The sequence below is a fragment of the Triticum urartu genome, chromosome 1A (assembly GCF_056163025.1).
Source record: "Triticum urartu cultivar PI428250 chromosome 1A, HENAU_Tu73, whole genome shotgun sequence".
NCBI lineage: Eukaryota > Viridiplantae > Streptophyta > Magnoliopsida > Poales > Poaceae > Triticum > Triticum urartu.
This window is the reverse complement of record NC_141873.1, coordinates 145,138,361-145,159,192: the sequence shown is the minus strand read 5'-3', so window position 1 is coordinate 145,159,192 and position 20,832 is coordinate 145,138,361.

The following is a 20,832-nucleotide window of genomic DNA, read 5'->3' as shown; positions in this document are numbered from 1 at the left end:
AGATGTGATAACTTGAGTTCATTGTCTCCGCTATAAAAGTGATCATGAAATTTCTGCTCTAGCTATGACCAAACCCGAATGGAACCATGTGGTAAAGAAGAAAACCATGAAAATGCAGTACCAGTTAAAGATAAAGGAAACAAACGCACTTTCAACTCATTTAGTGAGCCTGCTTCACCTAGTTGTGCTAAGTATTGACTAACATGCTCCCATGTGGTTTTTGTGCCCTCTCCATTGAACTTAACAAAATCTGGAATCTTATATCCCGGAGGGAACTGGATGGCATCAAAGTACTCGGGGTACGGCTTTTGGTAAATCCGATTCCGAGGTAACTCAACTCCAAAATTCTCTCTAAGCATCTTAGCCATCTCCTCTCTAAGATTAGCTAGACCATCATCCGTAGTGGACGATGAAGCTTGTGGCAGTGACATAGGAAGAGTATGGTTACTAGCTGTAGGTAGGAATTGTGGTATGTATGTCGACCCATAATTTGGTAGTGGTCGAGTGGTTGTAGCTGTAGGTAGAGTTTGGTTCGGCGTTGCCACCGAACCTTTCATGCTCATAATAGGATTAATGGGTGTAGCCGCAATCTGATTTGTTTGGGTAGGATAATAAGTCATCGGCACGGGAGGCGCCGATGCAATAGGTAAAGCCAGATTAGGGTTTTGCACACTAGCAACTATGCCATTATTACCACTAGACGATTGAGATATATTCTTCTGAGCATTAGTATTTTCTATAAAAGTTTGATAGACTAAATTGTTACCATCAGCAATACGACTTTCAATCTCAGCCCACTGCTCAAGAGAAAAGGCAGTACTTACAGAAGGCTTAACCTGTTCAGTTTGAAGATGAGGGAACTTGATTTCTTCAATCAGAGTGAAGTTGCCTTGGCGATCTTTCTTGAATTTTGCAAGGAACTCCTGCAGGTCCTTCTCCTCGCGCACCTTCTTGTACTCCTCATAGACTTGGCGATGATCGGCCGATATCTCATCAAGACTGGGCTTAATGATGTTATCGGCGTTTACCTCAGATGGCTTGGGAAGATCGGACATGGTGGATGATGACGATTGATCTTCGTTCCCCAGCGGAGTCGCCAAAAAGTGTGTTGACACACGAACACGTCACGTGTACCCTCGACGCCGGGGGTGATGCACCGCAGCTCACGTCGAATGAGACCCAACCGACAGCGTGATACGCAAGACAGTCGACGGGCGCTTTTGCAGACCCGAAAACCCCACACCCCCGGGGAGGGACCCCATCAGGGAGTGCGGCGGCTATGGGCTGCCCTAGGTCGATTCGCTCGCCCCTAGAGCCTCGGGATTCGCAGCTCTCAAACACGAAGAACAGCGAAGAACGAGATAGAAAAACGGTGGAGAGATAAAACGTAGATGAAAAAGTAGTATATTGATTTGTTCGATTGTGTGTTGTTCAATCGGCCGTCACCCCCAACATATATAAGAGGCGGCTGGACTTCTCGTACAAGTAAAGGATTCATCTAGGCTTCCCTTACAAGAAAAATTACATCAATTCATGTCCTATAGTCCTAATTCTATTCCAACTCGGATTCAGTCTGAATCTGGCCCAAACTCTGTCTTCCTTTTTGCGCGGGCCGCCGGGCTTGCATATGATCTCCGATCGAGATGGCCCAAATATCAAACTTGTGCGCCTCGACGATACGAACAACTCTCATGTTGATCACTTTTTCAAATAAGGCAATCTTGAATACTTTTCGAGGTCATCTTTATCTTCCAGTCGGACTCGGTCTTGCAGTAGACTGGATTATCCGAGTCTCGTAGTGAATTTGTAGGCTATGTATTATCTCTGATGATGATGACTCCAAAATCAAAGTTTACCGTCTTGATGATACGCACAACTTCTGTATTGAACACTTCTTCATCCAAGGTCATTTTGATAAACTTTCGAGCACATGTTCAATTTCACTTGGACTTGAGCTCATCCACTCGGATATTAGATACTTTCACTTGGATCGTCCGATTGGACTTTTTCACTCGGAAGACAATCTTTCACTCGGATGACTATATTTCCACTCGGATGACTATATTTCCACTCGAAAGGCACTATCTTATTCACTCGGATGACTATATTTCCACTCGGAAGGCACTATCTTATTCAATCGGCAAGTTTTCGTCCCGATGGTAATCTTTTCACTCGGAATATTTTCACCTGGACGACAATTTCACTCGGATGATCATATTTTCACTCGGATGACTATATTTCCACTTGGATAATAATAAGTTCATCCGGTCAGCAAACTTTCAATCGACCGTAAACTTTCACTCGACTGTAAACTTTCACTCAGATGGTAAACTTTTCACTCGGATTTCCGACTGAAAACATAACCCGATCTTGATTTGTCTCTCCAGGCCTCATATGATCTCGGATTGAGACGAATTATATATGAAAATCAATCGGCTCGACGAGACGTAACTTTTTCATGTTGAAGGTTTTTCGATTCAAGGCCTTATTGATGGCCGAATTACTCACGCAACCTATCAGACAAGTGTCTGGCACCTCGCGCCATATTTCCGTTGAGGTTCAGTCTGCAGTATATTGCCTCTAACTTTTGCATATGAACTCGGATTGAGATGATTTATATATCAAAATCGATTGCCTCGACAAGACGAAGACAATTCCTTAAGAGTGATCTTTCATCCGAGGTCATCTTGAACACGTGATTGGCAAAAAAAACCACTTGGAACATTGAATTATGCCACTCGGAGTATAGTTTCGGTCCGTAAGATAAAGTCGAACGAATATAACCGAAATATCAAAGTGGTTCCACTCGGTAACGTGAATATTTTTATGCTGAAAACTCATTCACCCGAGACCATCTTCATTGCAATCTGTATCTTGCCAAAATCAGGTGTCAACAGAATATGAGCGCGTTTCATCAAACCGCCATGTTCATAAGACCAAAAACTATTCTGCTTATCCTTATGAGTACTATTGTCCACCTGCAAGACTTTTTGCTAGGGCTCCAAAGCCAAAGTTCTCAGATGCTGCACTTAGACTCATTGCTTCGAAGCCACCCTTGAAGATGTGGGTGGCTAAGAAAGCTTAACTCTCTTTTACAGGGAAAGGTCTCCAGCCGAAAACCAAAATCGTCTGAAGCTATTGCTGGGGACCTTAAACATCTTGTAGGGCACAAGATAAAATGCCCAAATGGTCTTATTATGTATTTTTTTCCTGAGTCGCTTGCTACTTGCCCTATCAGTCCTAATCTTGATCTAAGCTTTCATACTCCACTTGCTCGTCAAATGTTTATGCTTCACAATTCTCTTCATGAAGCCTATCCCCCTAACTGCACTGTAGGGTACGACACCAGCTGCTTCAGAATGGATTATTGATAGTGGGTGTACTAATCACATGACTGGCAAGCGTAGCCTTCTCATGGACTCAACCTTACGTCCATTTGACAAAAGTCACATCACATTTGCTGACACTGGTAAAAGCAAGGTATTGGGTCTAGGTAGAGTTGCAATCTCAAAGGATCAACACATGGATAAAGTCATGCTTGTTGAATCCCTTGGTTTCAACTTAATGTCTGTCTCAATGCTTTGCGATTTAAACATGATTGTGATGTTTGGAAAATATCGCTGCCTTGTTCTAATGGAATCTGAGAAGTCTCTAGTGTTTGAAGGGTATCGGAAAGATGATTTGTACGTGGTAGATTTCTCAGCAGGACCAGAACTTGCCGTATGTCTTCTAGCAAAAGCTTCTGAATTCTGGCTCTGGCATCGGAGGCTAGGGCATGCTGGCATGAGGAACATCCACACCCTTGCAAGGAAGAAGCATCTCATAGGCATCGAGGGCGTCAAGTTCAAGAAGGATCACTTATGCGGTGCCTATGAAGCAGGAAAGATGACGAGGGCAAAGCATCCCTCGAAGACAATCATGACAACGACTCAACCCTTCGAACTGCTCCACATGGACCTTTTCGGTCCCACTCATTACTCAACTCTTACTACTATTGCTTGTCTCTATGGCTTTGTCATTGTTGATGATTATTCAAGATATACCTTGGTGCATATAATCCTCTACAAGACTGAAGTGCAGGATGTCTTCAGACGCTTCGCCAATCGAGCCATGAACAACTATGGCGTCAAGATCAAGCACATCAGAAGTGACAATGGCACTGAATTCAAGAACACTGGTCTAGACACTTATCTTGATACTTTGGGCATTACACATGAATTCTTAGCTCTGTACACACCACAGCAGAATGGCGTCGTGGAACGCAAGAACAGAACACTCATTGAGATGGCCCGGACAATGCTTGATGAATACAAGACTCCAAGAAAGTTTTGGCCTGAAGCCATTGATACTGCATGCCATATCATCAACCATGTGTATCTTCACAAGCTTCTCAACAAGACATCCTATGAGCTCCTTACTGGCAAGAAGCCAAATGTCAGTTACTTCAGAGTATTTGGTGCCAGGTGCTGGATCAAGGATCCACATCACACTTCAAAATTTGCACCAAAAGCACATGAGGGTTTTATGCTTGGATATGGAAAGGGTTCGCACTCATACAGAGTCTTCAACCTCTTTCACTATAAAGTGGTCGAAACAGTGGATGTGCGGTTCGATGAGACTAACGGCTCACAAAGAGAGCACCTGCCAAACGTGCTAGATGAAGTTCCATCCAGTGAATCAATCAAACTTATGGGAACTGGAGAAATCATACCATCTGAATCTCAGCCTGAAGAAGAACTTATCATCTCCGCACCTGATCAAACTGAAGACAATGCTCAGCCGGAAGACAATCATTCTAACGATGACAATGATCAGCAAGAGAAAAATCTTCGTCCTGTACATCCTCGTGTTGCAAATGAAGTACAGATTGAGAAAATAATTGATAGCATCAATGCACTAGGTCCACTCACTCGTTCAAGGGCAACACAGCTACCAAATTTCTGTGGGAACTTCGCATTCGTCTCAATATCTGAACCCAAGAAAGTTGAAGAAGCCTTCATGGAACCTGAATGGATTCAAGCTATGCAAGAAGAGCTTCAACAATTTGAGCTGAATAATGTATGGGAACTGGTTAAGCGTCCTGATCCTCGCAAGCACAATATAATAGGCACCAAATGGATATATCGCAACAAGCAAGATGAGCATGGTCAAGTTGTCAGAAACAAAGCTCGTCTCGTTGCTCAAGGGTACACTCAAGTTGAAGGGATTGACTTCGATGAAACATTTGCTCCTGTGGCTAGACTTGAAGCCATACGCATACTGCTGGCCTATGCAAATCATCATAACATTCTTCTGTATCAAATGGATGTGAAGAGCGCTTTTCTCAATGGCAAGATTGAAGAAGAAGTGTATGTTGCACAACCGCCTGGCTTTGAAGATCCAAAACATCATGACATGGTGTACAAGCTCAACAAGGCACTGTATGGCCTCAAACAAGCCCCTCAGGCTTGGTATGACACACTCAAAGACTTCCTGAAGAGCAAAGGCTTCAAACCTGGTTCCCTCGACCCCACTCTCTTCACGAAGACATATGATGGTGAACTATTTGTGTGCCAAATATATGTGGATGACATTATCTTCGGCTGCACCAATCAGAAATACACTAACGAGTTTGGATATATGATGCAAGAGCAATATCAGATGTCCATGATGGGTGAGCTGAAGTTCTTCCTTGGTCTTCAAATACGTCAACAACGCAACGACGTCTTTATATCTCAAGAGAAGTACCTCAAAGATTGACTGAAGAAATTTGGGATGCAAGACTGCAAAGGCTTTACGACGCCAATGCCAGCCAAACATCATCTGGGTCCCGACGACAATGGTAAAGAGTTCGATCAAAAGGTATACCGCTCCATGATTGGTTCTTTACTTTATCTATATGCATCTAGGCCAGATATTATGCTTAGTGTTTGCATGTGTGCTCGATTCCAAGCGGCACCAAAGGAATCGCATCACTTAGCTGTGAAGCGAATTCTTCGATATTTGGCTCACACCCCAACATTAGGATTATGGTATCCAAAGGGCTCAGAGTTTGATCTGGTTGGATTCTTGGATGCTGATTATGCTGGTGACAAGGTGGATCACAAGTCTACATCAGGCACATGCCATTTTCTGGGACGATCACTTGTATGTTGGTCTTCAAAGAAGTAGAACTGTGTATCTCTCTCCACTGCTGAATCCGAAGAATACATTGCTGCTGGATCTTGCTGCGCTCAACTTCTATGGATGAAGCAAACACTCAAAGACTATGGCATTCATCTGAAGCAAGTGCCACTTTACTGCGACAGCGAAAGCGCCATCAAGATTGCCAACAACCCAGTTCAGCACTCGAAGACAAAGCACATTGAAATTCGTCATCACTTTCTCAGAGATCATGTTGTGACAGAAGATATTGATATCATACACGTCAACACTGAAGAGCAATTGGCAGATATCTTCACCAAGCCCTTGGATGAGAAGAGGTTTTGCAAGTTACGGTGTGAGCTAAATATCTTGGAATCCTCAAATGTCCTGTGATCAGGCACACATCCTAACACTTATGCATATTGATGACTTAGATGTGCAACACATGAAGTAAAGTATATCTTCAATCAATGAAGATTTACATTCTAAGTGTGAATACATTAATGTGGAATTTGACTTCGGAGCGCCACGATAATTGTGCGTCGTGTCTGGGTCTAATACTTCCTATACGGTGGGTAACGCCACCACCAAATTTTTCTGTTTGAAGTGTTTCACTCATGGCGTTATGTTTGGTATGTCTTCACATTTGGTTTGGCTTTAATCTCAACTTGTCTTCATGATTATCTTCACTATGTTGATTTGATTGTCTTTCTCATATATATATATATATATACTAGTGTTCTGTCCTCTACAACATTCACTTATAGCTATGTCTTCTTGTTGAATCTTCTGAACTAAGTGAATGTGATCGGACCCTAACCCCTCTATGCTTTCTATCTCAAACTCTATCTCTCCAAATCATATGCATTCTATTGAAACTGTCGAATATCTTATCTGCATCCTTGTCAGCAGAAGATACAGAGACAAACATTAAGTCTATTTTCAATGCTAAATCCTTTCACCTGAAACCTGGAGAAGTGGGAACGACCACCCGACAATCCAGGCGTGCGTGGGAACGTGGAACAACCTCCGATATGTTGCATGTAGCCACGTGCCCTTCAGATGTGAATCGCCAGGGGCACCTGTGTAATAACACTGTGCCGTCCCTGTCCCTATAAATACACGCCTCACCACAGTCATTATACTTTCTTCCACTCTCACACAAACCCTAGCGCCACCGCTAGCCCTCGACGATGCCGACGACGAAGCGCTTAGCTGCTGCGACCTCACCGACGCCGTCTTCACGCCGGCCGCGGACATCGTCTTCTCCACCGTCGCCGTAGGTGTCCTCCGTCGCCAAGTTAGGGCACGGACGATCAAACTGCTCGGCCTCCTCTCCCACTCCGTCTAGCAGTTCTTTGTGTGGTAAATAAAACTTCCTTTTTACGGCCCCTTTGATCCTATAGATTCATCACTTTCTACCACAAGCAGTTTCTGTTCGCACAAGTTGGATCTATTTCATAGTGCATCTCATAATATGCCTAGTATGTTCACTTATGCTTCACAAAGTAGTTAGATTCCTCACTTGTACTTATTCGTGGATTCGTACAAATCTGGAACCAACTCTCTATCTATGAGTGAATGTCTCCGCACTATGAGGTCAATGTCTTCTAAACTGATTTATCTTCAAAATCTTCTGAGAATGCGTATGACCTCTTCCCCTTCCCTCGCACCTTAATGCTGTCACAGGTACATGTCCGTGGGAGAATCCCTTGGTTCTCATAGTCTGCATTCATTTGCAGAATTCTTACAGCATCATATAAATTCTCCCGAAGCCAGTTCCTGTTTGACCAGCAAGCGGAAGCCTTTGAAACCTTTGAACATGTTGAAGCCATTCAGTTTGTTCATGGCTACAGAGAAATCAGCAAGGAAGGGTGGCAGACAGCGTCGAGGGGGAACATCAAGAGATCTGCCTGATGACCTCTCAGAGCTGTACAAGACAGATCCAGAAGAGGATTACAATCAGCGCAAGACACGAATCCAATGGATTCGAAGATACTGGGCTGAGCAATGGTTCAAGTACAGGTTTGTGACCTAGGAATATGCTGAGAAGAATGCCATCAAGCGACCATGGGGAGACATCCTATACAGAAATCTTCAACCTAGGTCCAAAGATGAAGCCATTGAACAAGGCTTCTATCCCTGCATGGTCCGTGGACCACAGCCTGCGGATGCAGACCCATCGTCATTGCTATGGTGTCGTGACGACAATCTGTTCAAGCGCAACTTCCAGTTTGCCAAGAATTCGGCTAAGCAAAACAAGAAGTCATTGGGACTAGACTTCAACCCTGGTCCTTCTGCTCCCCGTGCCGATGGCACCCGCGAAGCTGAACCCAATCTTGTTGGGCCCTTCTACAACCTGGAAGGTCTCATCACTCATATCATGGTTCAAGGGACAGCCGTGGATGAGCCTGTAGATGACGCTGAATCTGATGAAGCGCCTGCACCGCCAAAGCCAAAGAAACTGAAGAAGCCTAATGCTTCAAAGCCTGCTCCTGCACCAAAGGTCTTACATGCGAAGCCACTGGCTACTGCACCTCCTGAAGACAGTGTGCAGTCTGAAGATCTATCACGTATCTCCAATAAGACTGAGATGAGAAAGAATACTGATCAGGCACTGACTGCTGCTGCTATTCTGCGCAATGACGCCATTGATCTGTCCAGTGATGAAGATCTTGCAGATGACGCTCTTGAGCAACTGATCAAGAGCAAGGAAGAAGCAGAGATCTTCAATGATTTGCCTCTCTTTGATGTGGCAATCATCCATAACTTCATAGATGAGTGGTTTGACATGCCCAACCTCAGCTTTGAAGATCTGCAACTTCCAATTGGCCTCAGTGTCGCCTTCACTGGCGCCATTGCTTCTGAGCTAGCTCTAGCTCAGCGCATCGTTGAACTGAAGCAAAAGATCGACTATGAGAAAGCTCAGTTCAAGAAGCACATGGCCAAGCTCAGCATGCAAGATGTGAAAAACTTCAAGATTATGCTACACGAGTTCAAGGAAGCCTTTCTCAAGAAGCGTGAAGAAGCTAAAGGTTCTCGTGAGCGCATGAAGAGCCTGGCTGACAAGTGTGTGCAAGCCTACAATGAGGCTGAGAAACGCAAGGCTCTTGGTCATCCTGGCATCGACCCCAGAATGGCTGCAAAGAAGAAGAAGCCCTCAACTGACCAATCTGCACCTTCAGGGCAGGAAGAACCTCGCATAGTCTTCCCAAGCAGCATGACTGGCTCGAAGCCAAAGGTCAGGTCAACCGCTTCAGAACTGAAGAAGACGAGGACTGCCGAGGCTGAAGCCAGAAAAAGGAAAAATCCTGAAGCTTCTGATGTCGCTCCCTCTAAGAAGAAGCGTAAAACCAAGAAGGATCGGGCTGCTCCCACAGAGCCCTTAGTTGTTGAACCTATCTCAATGGTTCGCCATGCATCTGAACACCACGAGCGCCAACTGATTGTTCATGAGCCTGCTTCCACAGAGGCTCATGAAGCTGAAGACATTCCAGCAGTTGACCCCATCGCTGCTAAATACATTGGTCACCATGACAATGTTGAAGATGATGTAGTTCTTCCTCAGATCGAGCACCAACTGGTATCATCGCCTATTCTCACGAACAGCGAACTCATCAGCATTGGTCGTCCTCTGACGCCAATTGCTCAGGACGCATCATGGGCTGATCACCCACAGAGACAAGACACTCCAAGCTCTCCCCAACCGCAAGCAACCCCATCAGTGCAAGAAGAAGATGACTTTGAGGCCCAGCCAACTCCATCTCCACAGGCGTCGCCAGCGCTACACAGGCTTCGCAAAGGACCAAGGCCTCAAGTCCCCCTTTCGAGCGTTCCATAAGGAGAAGTGCCCAATCTGTTGCACGTCAAGTGTTCCCAGAAGCCACTCCGACTGTGAATGTCTTTATGTATGAAGCTAAAGGTGCTGAAGACAATCCGGCTGCATCAGCTGATGACAAACAAGAAGAAGAACGTGTCCCTACTCCCCCCATTACTGAAGAAGTTGTTCTCGAGGAGAACGTGTCTTTGCCCGACCCTCCAGCTCATCAAGTGGAGGTTGAGAATCTTGAGGATGCCACCACCAACACAAATGAAGCCAATGATGTAGTCATGGCTGAAGCAAATGTGGAGCCTGCACCAACCAATGTGCCAGAAGCCAATGAAGCCAATGATGCAACTGCTCCTGAAGCCTCTGTTGTGCAGCGTGACGCCTCTGTTGATGCCACTGCTCCTGTTCCACCACCAAGGCCACACACTATGGAGCAAGCATTCAGCTATGGCCAACTTATCACTGTCAAATGGCCTTTTCTGACTCCTCCGCCTGCTGCTGGTCCTCAGTTTGATTACCACGTTGAGCACATGCCTCAGGTTCAGAAGCCAATGCCAAGGTTGCCCAGGTTTCCAGGTACTGCATCTGCACCCGGATCTTTCAATATCAATGGTTTCAAGGCACACAACACCTTCTTTGATAGCGCCAAGAACCCCTACACCAAGGCAAGAATATCTTCTGATTGGTTCTGGAGCTATCAGCAGCAAAGTTATTACTCATGCATTATGTACAATCAAGGTCGCATTTTCCCACATATGCGTCTTGACACTGAAGCCATAACTGGTCTGCCTTGTTTGGAAGAAGCTCTGGATTGCTTCAGAGAGTCTGGATTGTTGCCGTTCATCACTGACAAGGAGCACTGGAACGAAGAATTGCTGCTCCAATTCTATGCCACTCTTCATATTCGTGGCTACAACAGAGATCCGAAGACTTGGGTCCTTGAGTGGATGACAGGCAATGTTCATCACGAAGCCAAAGCCTTTGATATCATTGAGCTCACTGGTCTGCCCACTCCAGGAGATCTTTATGAACCTGGTTGTCAGCTTCATAGTGCAGCCATGGAGAGCATTTTTCACAAGCCTGAACCAAACATGAGTCAGATGCTTAGCATGATGAAGCCTTTGCCTCCAGATGCTGAATATCCTAAGGAGTTCTTTGTTGAAGACCTTGAGTATCTGCCACACACTATCTATCACATCATAAGGTGAACTCTCTGGCCCATCAAAGGACATTCTCCACATGCAAAGCTGGAAGGTGCAATGAAGACTTTGGTCTTCCATATTCTTCATGGCAAAAGCTTCAATGCACAAGACTTCTTCATCCGCCAACTTGCTGCATCAGGATCTGATCTCTTTGGCTTGAAGTTTTACGCTCCATGGATTATGCCGCTGATCAAACTACACTCAGCTGTCACCTATCAGCCCTCTGCTCGCAATCATCGGATCTTTATGCCTGACGTCGATATGTCAGTTGAAGCCATCTATCCAGAGCCTGCCAAGGAGCCCCTTAGTCTTCAGAATGCTGATAAGCAAAGTTTCTCTCAACACATTGAAGGCGACCCAGCAGTCACTCGTGTTTATCCTCTGGCTGGTACTACCCGTGCACCTCATCGTGCCCTCACTGAAGCCACTGAAAGCACCATTGCACAACGGCCCAAGAAGCGATCCCGTGTTCTCAATGACCGAGAGATTCTGGTTGCCCTTCATCAGAAACAGGATAAGCATCATGACTGGCTGAAGCGCCAAATGCAAAGCCTCTTGGTGGACGTAAACAGGATTCGCAACCTTGCCACCAAGAATGCCTTTGTTGCCCATGAAACCTGTCAGCGTACATGGAAAGGGCTGACGCTTATGTGCTCTGAAGATGATCTTCAAGAGGATGGATTCTCTGAACGCTTCAAGTTTGACTCAACACCTCCAAGAAGGACTGTGCTGCGAAGAACTCCGTCTCTTGAAGACTCTGAGTTCTCCTCGTCTGCTGCAACAGTGAACGCACGTGTCATCGATGATGAAGACGATGCTACTTCACCACCTTCGGTGCGAATCACCATTGCACCGAGTTCGTCTGCACCACCAATCAACTCCGACGACCCTGCTGCTTCACCAACTCCTCATGGGAACGAGTAGGTGCTCTATGTCTTCAAACCTTTTTGGTCCTTACTGACAAAAGGGGGAGAAGCATATGAGTTTGATAGTCTTCAAGTGGGTCCATATGGGCGGTGGTTTTATATTTTGTCTAGTGTTTACAACTCTCGCGTTTTGATACATTTGGTTCTTTGAGTTGTAACACTCAAACTCGATGGTCGTCTGCTACTTATTTGCTTTACTGTGATGCGATGAGAAATTCCGCATGTGCGACAATAAATTCCGCACTTAGATCATTTTGCATACGTCCATTTTTCATTATGCATGTCATTATCTTCACATACCTTTCATGCATGATGAATTGTCATCATAAGTTGAAGAGGATCTCCACAAGTACAACCTGCCATGTGCACTTGCATACCAAAAGCAAATTACTGATATGCACATCTTCAGGGGGAGCCTTTGCCACTTATGAAGACAATAACCTATCCTTTACAATTTCACATATTTTATTCCCCGTTGAAAACTTCAACTAGTTTGTCATCAATCACCAAAAAGGGGGAGATTGTAAGTGCATCTAGTGCCACCCCTAGTTGGTTTTTGAGTATTGACGACAAACCTAGTTGACGGACTAATGTGTTTGTGAGAATTGTAGGATAACACATGTAGAAGTCCCTCATTGATTTGGTTTTCCTACCAGAGATGACCCCTAAAAATGTATGAAGACATTGAAGTCAGAGGTGGTATATGAAGACATTCACATTGAAGACTATGATAAGAGAAGACATCACGTGAAGACTATGGAGTGCAAAGACTTAGCAGTTTCGTCGTTCTGTGTTTTTCTTTGTCGAGTCATAGGAACCACCGTACTGTTAAGTGGGGTCCAAGAGAACCAGCCAGAATGACTAAAGTGATGCTTAACCAAAATCCTATGTCTTTGAGTGAAGACTATGAGAGCAAATCTTGTCCAGAGTTGGATAAGTCAGCCTTGCTTGTAGCCCAAGTAAAGTTGCCGTGTGTGTTTGAAATCTGACCGTTGGAACACGTGTCAGTTCCTTAGTGACCCAGGGTCATTTCGGACAAATCAGGTCGGGTTGCCTAGTGGCTATAAATAGCCCACCCCCTACAACCATAAACGGTTGGCTGCTCAGAGTTAGAGTACGACTTTTGTCGTTTGAGAGCAACCCACCTCGAAGCCTTTGAGAGAGAATTCCTTGCGAGGATAAAGCCCTAAACACCCAGAGCCAAAGAGTGTTAGGCATCACTTAAGTCTTCCTATCTGTGTGATCTGAATACTTATTACACTTGAGGACTGTGAATTCTCCAGCCAGTTAGGCGTCGCGTTCTGAGCATCCAAGAGTCATTGTGGATCGCCGATGAACGAAGTCTGTGAAGGTTTGGAAGTCTACCTTGAAGACTTACCAGAGTGATTGGGCGAGGTCTGTGTGACCTTAGCTCAAGGGGAATACGGTGAGGGCTGAGTGTCCTGAGCTGCGTGTTCAGGACTGGGTGTCCGGGACTGTGTGTCCTCAGGTCTAAATACCTAGCCGCCCTAACCAGACGTACAGTTGTCACAACAACTGGAACTGGTCCAACAAATCATTGTCTTCAACGAGTCACTGGTTTCATCCTTCCCTTCCCTTTACTTACTGTTGGTCCTTGTGAAGTCATTGCATGATTGCATTATCTTTTGTCTTCACTGAGTGACTTCTTGTTCTGATTGGCTTCACAATATCTTCCTACCTGATCTTTACTGCCTAGCTGCTATTAGTCATTGTGCTTTCACTTCATTGATTACTTGACTATGGTGTGCCTAGTGTAGTCTACCTTCCGCTGCATGGTAATAGGTTTATTTCTATCGTTTGTCTTTGAAACTTCCATGTTTTGAAGACTTTCATAAAAATCTCCTATTCACCCCCTCTAGTCGATCACTAGCACTTTCAACGTATGCGCGTGCATGCAAGGCGTTGGGCTCTAACTGAACCCAAGCGAGGCATTCACTTACTGAACACGAGCGATTGCACTAGCTATGTTACTGAACCCGAGCGGTCGATCCCTTGGTTGTTAACTAAACCGAGGGATTACTTCGCTACTGCTGCTAACTGAAGCCGATCGAACCTGCCTCTTGATGAATAGTGACCGTTGTTGGCGGTTGGATGAACAGGGCCCCGTGATAGTATAGGTCGTTGCCGCTGGATGAACAGGACCTTGGCCGAGGAGGCCGCCAAGCCGGTTGGGGGTGGATGAACATGACCCCGTGGAGGGCTGGTTGAGCAGTAGCCGGTGGAGGCTGGATGAACAGTAGCCTGTGGATAAACAGTAGCTGGTAGAGGTAGGTGGAAGACGCGGTGGATGGTCAGGGCTGAGCGATGCATGGAGGTTTGCGCATTTCTCTCGTACACGTATGCGTGTGTGTGGGAGGCATTGGTCTCTAACTGAACCCAAGCGAGGCATTCGCTTACTGAACCCGAGCGATTGCACTAGCTATATTACTGAACTCGAGCGATCGATCCCTTGGTTGTTAACTAAACATGAGCGATTCCTTCGCTACTACTGCTAACTGTAGCCGATCAAACCTGCCACTTGATGAACAGTGACCGTTGTTGGGGGTTGGATGAACAGTTCCCGGTGGGGGTTGGATGAACAGGACCCCTTTGGGGAACATAACATGTAATTTCAAAAAAATATCCTACGATCACGTAAGATGTATCTAGGAGATGCATAGCAACAAGAGGGGGGAGTGTGTCCACGTACCCTCATAGACCGAAAGCGGAAGCGTTAGGTTAACACGGTTGATGTAGTCGAACGTCTTCGCGATCCAACCGATCAAGTACCGAATGTACGGCACCTCCGAGTTCAGCACACGTTCAACTCGATGACGTCCCTCGAACTATTGATCCAGCAAAGTGTCGAGGGAGAGTTTCGTTAGCACAACGGCGTGGTGACGGTGATGGTGATGTGATCCGCGCATGGCTTCGCCTAAGCACTACGTGAATATGACCGGAGGAGTAAACCATGGAGAGAGACGCCGCACACGGCTTGGAACAATTGGTGTGTCTGCAATGGGTGCCCTGCCCACGTATATAAAGGAGGGAGAGGGACGAGGCCAGCCAGGGGCGTGCCATAAGGGGGGAGTCCTACTAGGACTCCTAGTCCTAGTAGGATTTGGAGGTTCTAAAGGACTCTCAAAATAATACAAGTGAAGCATGAGAGATCAATTATTTCTATAAAATAAAACCACCGGCGTGCTCTAAAAGATATAAGTGAAGCACTAGAGCAAAATTATCTAGCTCAAAAGATATAAGTGAAGCTCATTGGGTATTCTAATAAATTCCAATTCATGTGTGTTTGTCCCAAAAGGTGTGTACAGCAAGGATGATTGTGGTAAACTGTAGGATCGAAAGTATGTCTAGAGGGGGGGGTGATTAGACTACTTGACCAAATAAAAATCTAGCCTTTTCCCAATTTTAGTTCTTGGCAGATTTTAGCTATCTTAGCACAAGTCAAGCAATCTCCACACAATTCAAGCAAGCATGCAAAAGAGTATATGAGCAGCGGAAAGTAAAGCATGCAACTTGCAAGAATGTAAAGGGAAGGGTTTGGAGGATTCAAACGCAATTGGAGACACAGATGTTTTTGTCGTGGTTCCGATAGTGGTGCTATCGTACATCCACGTTGATGGAGACTTCAACCCACGGAGGGTAACAGTTGCGCGAGTCCACGGAGGGCTCCACCCACGAAGGGTCCACGAAGAAGCAACCTTGTCTATTCCATCACGGCCGTCGCCCATGAAGGACTTGCCTCAGTAGCGGTAGATCTTCACGAAGTAGGCGATCTCCTTGCCCTTACAAACTCCTTGGTTCAACTCCACAATCTTGTCGGAGGCTCCCAAGTGACACCTAGTCAATCTAGGAGACACCACTCTCCAAGAAGTAACAAATGGTGTGTTGATGATGAACTCCTTGCTCTTGTGCTTCAAATGATAGTCTCCCCAACACTCAACTCTCTCTCACAGGATTTGGATTTGGTGGAAAGAAGATTTGAGTGGAAAGCAACTTGGGGAAGGCTAGAGATCAAGATTCATATGGCTGGAATGGAATATCTTGACCTCAACACAAGTGTAGGTGGTTCTCTCTCAGAAAATGTGTATTGGAAGTGTAGGTATGTTTTGATGGCTCTCTCTCCACGAATGAAGAGTGGGTGGAGGGGTATATATAGCCTCCACACAGAATCTAACCGTTACACACAATTTGCCAAACTCGGTGGGACCGAATGGTTAAACTCGGTCGGACCGATTCAGCAAACCTAGTGACCGTTAGGATTTTCGGTGGGATTGAGATGCAACTCGGTAGGACCGATATGGTTAGGGTTAGGGCATAACGTAATCTCGGTGTGACCGATTACACAAACTCGGTGGGACTGATTTTGGTAATAAGCTAACCAGAGAGTTGGTCAGGTAAACTCAGTGGGACCGATTCGCTCATCTCGGTGAGACCGAAATGTTACAAAAGGGAAACAGAGAGTTGACATTGCAATCTCGGTGGGACCGATCGCTCATCTCGGTAAGACCGAAACGTTATGAAGGGAAACAAAGAGATTACAATCCCATCTCGGTGAGACCGAGATCCCTATCGGTGAAACCGATTTGCCTAGGGTTTGTGGCAGTGTCTATGACATTTGAAACTCGGTGGCGCCGGATAGATAGAATCGGTGGGGCCGAGTTTGACTTTTGGTTTAGGTCATATGTGGATGTGGGAAGGTAGTTGAGGGTTTTGGAGCATATCACTAAGCACTTTGAGCAAGCAAGCCATTAAGCAACACCTCATCCCTCCTTGATAGTATTGGCTTTTCCTATAGACTGAATGTGATCTTGGATCACTAAAATATAAAATGTAGAGTCTTGATCTTGAAGCTTGAGCCAAACTTTTTGTCCTTAGAATTTTGAGGGATCCACTTTCCTCATCCATGCCATGCCATTCATTGAGCTTTTCCTGAAATATTAATCTTGGAATAATGTTAGCTCAATGAGCTATATTTTTAGGAATTACCAAAACCACCCGGGGATAGTTGCACTTTCAATCTCCCCCTTTTTGGTAATTGATGAGAACATATAGATCAAAGCTTGGACAAATGATAATAAGAGTGAAAGATATTGTCGCTTTGAGAAGTATGTGAAAAGCAAGAGCTCCCCCTAAATTTGTGCATATCTTAGGATTTTCTTTGGACTGCAAATGCACAATGAGTTAGGATCATGGGTTACTCTTCCATGTCACATACATCTTGGTGGAGCGCTCAAAATGATAAGAATTAAATACATGCACTCATCACCAAGCAAAGTGAATGATCATATAAGGATAAGTAAGATAATATCATCTAACAAGAATAAGTGTAGCTTATGATCAACCACATGATCATCAATGTCTCACAGATAATAGCATAGTATCTCAAGCAATCAAAAGACAAACAAAGTTCAACCAAGAAGACAAGAGAGAACAAAAGCAAACTTTCTCTCTCGAAGCCTATGATCTATACATTTTTCTCCCCCTTTGGCAACAAGTTACCAAAAAGTTCATAGAAAATGCATAGCACTAAAACGTCTCTCAGGCTTGGTCTTCAGGTGGTGGTGTCCGGAGAACTCCAAGGATGAAGGCTTTAGTCGAAGTAGACGGAGCTGATGGGGTAGGTGCTGGAGCTAGTGGCACTGAAGCTGTAGCTGGTGCAGATGAAGTGGCTCTAGTGTCTGGTACAGGCACTGCAGCAGATCTCTGAGCTCGAGGCACTCTAGCAAATGCATCAGTGGTTGTCTTGCCCTTCCTCTCCTGCATGTCATCCTGTAGCTGCTCCACAACAGACTGAATCTCAGTTACTTTGACATCTAAATCATAGAATTTTTGTTCCATGATTCTTTCCAGGCTCTCCTGGTTTTGAGTTAGGGTGGCCAACCCCTTCTCAATCCTCAGAGATGATGCTATCAAGTAACCAAGCTGGTCCTGCTTGCTTTTCAAAAAGTACTCAGATGCCTCCTCTTGAGTTGGCATCTTGGCAACCTTCTCTTTCTTTGCCTTCTCCTTCTTTGCTTGTGCTTGCACTGAGGAGGGTTCATCTTCATTCATCACAACTTGGTTGTCCTCGAAGTCAGGATAGATAGGCAAGTGTTCCTTATCCAACAAGTATGTGCCTGCGCCCATCTTTGAGTTTATCAACTCCTGGATCTGTGGGGCTATCCACAACTTCTTTTCTGGTCAGCTGTTGTCCTCTTGATAGTCTCAACTATAAGGCTCATGACCTTAAACTTCTGTGGCACATCAATATATGTAGCAAGTTAATTGCATGGCCTCTGATCATTCTGTGATCACCATACTTGGGCAAGAGAGTGTGCCTAAGGATCCAATTGATTGTAGGCAGCCCTGACAGCAAGTGTTTTACTGAACCAAACTGGTGAGTCTCAAGATCATCTCAGGAATCTCCTTGTACATATTTGCCATAGAGTTGTGATCCATCTTCTTCTTGGCATAGACATCCAAGTCATCTTCTTCTTCCTTAGGAGCATTGATCAGATTTGCCCATTCCTCAACAGTTGAGTGGTACCTTGTACCTTCAGACATCCATACTATCCTGCCATCTGGATAGAAGTGTGCTGTGGAGTAGAATTGCATTATGAGCTCCTCATTCCACTTTGTGAGCTTCTGCCCAACAAAGTCTGCAACTCCACAAGCACTAAAGCTGTCAAACACACCAGGATAGTGTTCCTCATTTTCCTTCATGTAGGTCCAGTTAACCCACCTCATATCACACACTATAGGCTTCTTGTCCAGCAGCACTGTCTCATAGAAATCTTTTTGTTCCTTTGTGTGGAACCTGTAATCAACAACAATCCTTCTCCTGGTGGCATATGGATCTGACTCTCTCCATTTCCTCAGTCCCGAGTCTCTCCTGATCTTCATATTCTCAGCCACAGGATGAGCATCATTGTGGTCTAGAATTTTTGGCTTCAATTTTCTCAGAACATGCTCTTCATCTTCTTCTTCAGCAACAGTCTCAGGCACTGGGGCCTTGTTCTTCTCAGCAGCTGGTATGTTTCTGGTATTTCTCTTGGGTGCAGTCTTGGGCTTGGAGGTAGCTTTGGGTGCTTCTTTGGGCTTTGATGATGCAACCCCTGTCCTGATAGCATCACCCATAAGCTTCTGTGCCTTGGGTGCTGGTGCAGCAACCTCTTCTTCCTCTTCTTCTTCCATCATGGAAGCCTTTCCAATCACTCTGGCCATGGTCTTCTTGACCCTTTCCTTCCTTTTCTTTCCTTCTGCAGCAGGCTCTTTGGGTTGAGATTCCAAAGATGCTTGAGAGGATGCTCTGGCCTTAGACATTGGTTGTCTTCCTGCTGGCCTTTTGATCTTCATCCCTAGCTTAACTGCAGCTGAGCTGTACTCCTTCTTAACCACTTTCTTCTTTGATGTGGCCTCATCCTCAGTGGCCACATAGTCTTCATCCTCAGACTCTGAAGTTTTCTTCTTGCTTGCTCTAGTGGCAGCCTTCGGCAAATTGCTTGGGGTGCTCCTGCTACCATCATCTGAACTGCTAGAGGGACTAGTGCCCTCACTCAGGTGAACCTGCTCCTCTGACCTGTTCTGGCTGTCACTCTGGTCAGACATGTTGCAAACACTGACAGCAGACCCTGTGAATAGATTGTAGATGAGATAGAGTGGATGAGCATCACAAAATACAGAGATTTTTGCAAAAGAATGAGTCAAAAACTTCGTTTTAGTTTTCCACAGAAAGCATTTCAGATCAACCGATTCGCAAACTCGGTGATACCGAAGCAGCTGTTGGAACCTAAACTAGTGAACTCGGTCAGACCGAGTCACAGTTCGCTGGCACCGAGACTGCTAGGGTTTCACAAAGTCCTGAACTCGGTCACACTGATTTGCAATTCTCGGTCAGACCGAGAACCACATGTGCAATGGCCTTGGCCGAATCGGTGGAACCGAGTTTTGCAACCCGGTGGGTCCGAGATGGTTTCGGCGGAAACCTAACCCTAAATTTTCGATTCAACTCTAATCTATGGAGTGTTTTGACTGGATAGAAGCGTTTCAATCGTGGTAAGAATCATAATGAACACAATGTGCTAGGAATCGGACGGGGATAGCACTGTGATTGAGTCCATACCCTAGTTCGGTGATGAACTCGCTACGACGGCAACGGCGGGGAAGAATTCCGTTGACGGCGGCGGAGACCAGCGACAGGAGGCGGCTGGTGACGAGGAGGACGATCCGGAGACCCAGGAGGCAGAGCGAGCTACGCATGGGCGAAGGGGTTTCGGAGAAATTTCCAAATTTTTTCCCGTGAGTATATATAGCCCAACCCTGTCGGTGTGACCAAGTGGAACAATTCGGTGGCACCGAGATGCATAACTATTGACAGTTACAGCAACTCGGTGTGACCGAAAAGTTCAAATCGGTTGCACCGAGATTGAAAACCTAGATCGACTTAGTGATCTCGGTATGACCGAAATGGAGGAATCGGTCAGACCGAAACACACAAAGAAGTTTTGGAAGTTTAATTCTATGACGGGGACTCCGAGTGCTCCTCACACAGAGTGGTTCGAATCTGACTTGATCAAATTTTGTGATGTAGCATGAATAGAGTTTGAGACGAGAAAAGCATAGATAGCTAGAGAGGGTTCTTAGGCATTCTTGTCCATCCACTTGGCAAAAGAAAAGAAAACCAATCAATCAAAACAACAAGTGGATGTCCTCGAATGAGTAAAATATGCAATCAACATGCTCACACAATAAAATG